At 41.8% G+C, this 5,000-nt stretch overlaps 1 pseudogene; it reads left to right on the top strand.

Annotated features, from left to right (window-relative positions):
• The first annotated feature begins 3 nt into the window (after positions 1-3).
• LOC120787245 lies at positions 4-4,226 on the top strand (annotated as a pseudogene).
• Positions 4,227-5,000: the final 774 nt, after the last annotated feature.

Here is a 5,000-nt window from a genome sequence, read left to right as displayed (position 1 = left end):
GCACTGGATGTGGGGGCATCTTGGGTAGCAGAACGCTTCCTAGTCAGGTCTTCTATCTGTCTTACTGTATGTTTTCCAAGTTGTACAATAGAGAAGCTCCAAGGAAATGTAGATAGAGATTGCAAATACTTACTAACTTTGACAGTAATTGTATTTCCAGATCGCTGCATCTTTTTCTGGAGCTTTGGGAAAGCCCCACAGATGAGGAGCATGTTCAGACCTACCTTTGGCTGGGGCGGAGCTACAGAGACAGGGGGAGGAGTCAGCACATCAGGGCGTGTTATGAAATGGGGCTACCAATGGCACTACATTCCCGAAACTTGCACAGTAAGTACTGTACAAATAAGGTAACATTTGAAATGAGAGGCTAAATCTTCTTTCTCTCTGTACATTACTCCTTTTAAATCTGACTAAAAAACAGTGTTCTCCCTAAAGTCTGTTTGTGCAAAGCCCCTGATATCAGGCTGTATATATATTATATTTCTTTGTTAATTATACAAAGACCAATGATGGATTTTCGAGTTCAAGTTCAGTTTCAATTATTTATATTATATAATCCCGTAAATGTGGTTATCAATGAATTGCGAAAGAGGTATCAGATATGTACCAAGCAACATGTCACGAATGAAAAATAAACTTGTCAGTGCTCTCTGGTGGACAAATAATGCAAATGTGACACTGATTCCAAAAGCTCTCAAACACATCCTTTCTGTATTGAAGTTTCATTTTGAAGCACTTAGTTGGCTAGTGAAATAGCAACAGCACTCCTCCTACATGTTAATTACGGGGTGACATATTGTATACACTGATACCGATATATCTGTGATAAGCTAGAACTGGCCAAAACTATCAGCCCTAACCATGTATATGTTTGAACAAACTTTACGGACAGTACTACGTATTCAATACCTTAAACTGATATTTTATCTCAGGAGCAACTAGTAACATTTTTGCCATATTTCTCATAGGTCAGATGGTGGTGGCTAAGTACTGAGTCGGCTGTAAGCTGACACGCTTCCGTATGGTCAGAGTATCGTCTACTATGAGCACTGTGTGACAGTATCCAGAGAGCTTAAGGACAAGAGACTGGAGGGAGAGTACCTGGAAATCCTCAGCAGCCTCTATCTCTCACTCAACACTGAGAAGTGAGCTTTTGCCTCTCCTTCCCACTCACTCTCATTCTCACTTTATCTTTTTTGTAGCATCTCTTTTTAAAAAAAAATTTTGTGGTGCAGATCATCTCGTAAGTCTCTGGACTACACCAAGCAGAGCCTGAGGATTTCCATTGATTTGGGCAAGAGAGAGGAGGAGTCAGAGACCTGGCTACAGGTGGGACGGATATATTACCTGATCCAGGAGGACGAGCTGGCTGACATGTACCTGCAGGTGAGGAGGAGGGAATATAAGACAGTGTGTCCTTGTTCCTTATCAGCAATGACAAACACTATAAATAGCTTAGTTTCACATTCGACTGTTAGATACACTATCAACATAGATTGACAGTATAATTTGATTGACAGGCAGCAGTGAAGACAGCCCTGAGGATGAATGACCCTCACTTTGCCGTGAGCATCGATGAGGAGGCAGGAGACGTCTACTTTAAAGGCCACAGAAAGCGGTTGGCTTCACTGCCTTTCTTTAGGGTAGGTTTGATGTATGCGAAAGCTACAGTGTCCCAAGTAACTTTTATTCAGGTTGCATTAAATGTTTTTTTTTTTTTTTTTAATTGTACCTATCTTGACACCACGGCTCTGAGTCAACAAAGTATTTATATATGATTCAGGACGGCAGTCTGCCATTTTCACGCAGCATCAAGGACATCCATTCAGAGTTTCGTTTGTTGAGTAAACTGACAGAGCTGTTGATGAACCAGGGAGAGCAGGAGGAGGCTCTGCAGTACGCAACACTGGCCGTTCAGATTGGCAGCAAAACAGGTACAGAGTAGAAGCGTGGCCTCACTGTTAGTTAACTGTTAGTGAAGATGTAAAGCCGCCTGCGATAACCGTAGTGTAGCTGATCTAGATCTACGTTGTGAGCAGACACCATTGTTGGTTTTTCTTCAGCTGTGTGTGTGTGAATGAGAGGACAGCCTACCACCGGCTGGCTACAGTTTACTACAGCCTTCAGCAGTATGAGATGGCAGAAAACTACTACCTCAAGTCCCTGTCCCTCTGCCCCCCAGTCCTGCAGCACCCAACGGAGGCTCGCTACTACACTAAGGTCTACTGCAGACTGGGAAATCTCACCCTACACAAACTGAAGGTACAGGGGACGGATATATTTCTGTGACAGCGTTGCACGAGCAAACAGAATATATGCAGTACTTTCCCTAAATTAACACTCTCCATCTTAAAAGACACAATCTGTAACGCAAATTTAAACAAAAGTTTTTCCCCTCCACCAAAACTCAAAAGACAAGATTTAAACCTGGACTAACTTGAGAGGTCAACTGAATCTTATTTATCTCAGGCATGAGGTGTCTTTTTAATGTCAACGCTCTAATACAAGCATGAAAAAAATGCCCACATTTTCAATTCCGATCAGATGTGGAACAACATTTATGATTCATTTCAAGTCAAACTTCTTAGTTTCACTGTATGTGACTAAAAGTAAATATGATATGTGACCATGAAAACTAAAGATTACACTATTAAAAGATAAGTCAATTTCATTTTCAGTTTCTAAAATCTTGTTTTTGTTTTTATCATCAAAATGCAGAACCTGGAGTAAACAAATACATTCTCACTAAGCAACAACGCAATACTTCTTTTAAAGGTACCTTTCCTTGTTGATGAATTCATGAATTGAAGTTTTTTAACTTGTCCCGATAAAAGGCTTTGGATCTTGGCAGAGGCAACAGTGACATTGTCCTTCCCTTTATCTGGTGTCCTTTTAACAGCAAATGGTGGTGATCAGAATCCAACCTTAGGATGTGAAGATGAGTGTTTAATTTCACTGAGACCTGTTGTGACCTCTGCACTGTACACTCTGTCCAGGATGCTTTTGATGCAGTGGGCTACTTCCAGTTGGCTCTGGCAGCAGCCCTGGAGGACCAAGCTAACCCCGAGGCTCTGTATGTGGTGTACATGAAGCTGGCAGAGATCCACGGCAACCGCATGCCCGACGTCGAACTGTGCCAAGTGTACAGAGACAGAGCCCAGGGTCTGAAGAGAGTTCTGGCGGGAGTGGAAGGCACCGCTGCTGGAGAGGACAACATGCACTATGCAGACAAAGAGTCTGGCCAAAAGGAGGAAAATGATGCTGATATGGGACACACAAAGAGTTTGTTTAAGAGAAACAACATCTTGGATTCTATACCTGAAGATGAGAACTATGAAGATGACTTGGCTCCAAGAACTTGTATGATCCATGGAGACACAGAGGGTAGATGTATAGACACTAATCTCGGAGAAGTTCGTGGGACAGAAGATCATATTCACCCTCTTCCTGATACAGACGGCCCTCACGTGGATGGGTCTGAGACATACAGTATCGCCAGTCAATCATACAGTGACAGTATTTTTACTGAGTCCTTTGATACAGCTAAGGAGCAGATCTCAGACTCCAGCACCTCCACTGACACTTTACAAACTTACCAGAATCCAAAGGATGGGAAAGACCCAGACCTTGATACTGACCACAGCGTGCCCAGTCAAATACCTTTTCATCACACAAGAGACATCATGAGACACACAGATGTCAGACACACTGATTCCGATATTCAGGATGAACAAAACACCCTCACTAAAGTAACAGATGCTCATGCAGATCCTGCTCAAAAAGACCTCGGTCTGGAGGGCAATCAGCCTGATACTGACCACACAGAGACCGTTAGCATAAATCCAGATTAGGCTGTAAGTGTGGAAATCTGTGGCGACTGCACAGAGAAAGATCAATCTGAGACTGCTGACATGTGCAGTGAACACATGAACTTAGATGACATCTTCATATAGTGGCACTTCATATTCTTCACTGACATTTCCCTTGCCTGCTCACGGGTCTGTTGACCAGCAAACTGACTGCAACGTTCCAGCCACGTGGCACTTTTTGTAGAAAAGATGATGTCAATACTGTAAAATTGTCAGAAACTTAGCAAATTCAAAGCATGTGCCTTTTGTTATCAGATATACCGTGGTTAGTACAGTGCATTGTGCTTGTAATATATGATTTCTAAAATTTTGTATCTCTGGAAGATATGACTCAAATATAAAGTATGTTTAATTGTTTGCGGAGTGTTTATTTTGTGCTTTTGTCCATTTAAATATGAGAGAAATGCGGCGGCCTTGACAAAGCACGTACATATCCGACCACACGGTGAATCAGAAAAAACAACATTTGAGAAAACGCAGTGGGATTTCAGGAAACACAAGTGCATCAGTTTCCACCTTACTGGCAACCAATATAATTAAAAGACCAAAACCAGCAGTGTTTGTCTCTCTGTCGCTCAATACTTTCTGACTTCCCCAGCCTGTCTGTGGCTCTCAGCTCTAAATCTTTAAAAACAGGTCACTAATAAATAGTTCCATTGTTAGAAAAAGGCTCAGTAACTTCCTAAAATAGCTGGGCATTGGAGTTTTTAGCAAAGGTTACTCAAAGCCGAGAAAATTGTGTATTTGTTGGGGACTATATTCATCTGTGGATTTATACACATTTGGTGGGTGACCCAGTGTTTATGGCAGCAGGACAGTGTATGTGGGTTTGACTCAAAATTAACTACACTCCCCACATTCAAAGTAATAAAGGAACATGTCACCCATTGCAGACAGTGTGGCTCATTTATGTCTTTTTAATAGTTTTTGCACAACTATGGAGCTCTATGGCACAGAGAAATAAGAAATATTAGGCTTTGGCTTCATGTGAAATACATGTATATGTTAGCGAGATAAATTCATTGTTGGTTTTGGTCTTTTTTTTATGGGATCTGATGGCAAATCGAAAAATTCAGAACATCATCAGCCTTATCCTTTACAACAAAACCCACCAGTGGATCATCACCGGGT

The sequence above is a fragment of the Xiphias gladius genome, unplaced genomic scaffold (genome assembly GCF_016859285.1).
Source record: "Xiphias gladius isolate SHS-SW01 ecotype Sanya breed wild unplaced genomic scaffold, ASM1685928v1 HiC_scaffold_1320, whole genome shotgun sequence".
In the NCBI taxonomy this organism is placed as follows: domain Eukaryota; kingdom Metazoa; phylum Chordata; class Actinopteri; order Istiophoriformes; family Xiphiidae; genus Xiphias; species Xiphias gladius.
The sequence above is the reverse complement of the archived record's forward strand: the minus strand, read 5'-3'. Positions and strand labels throughout refer to the sequence as shown.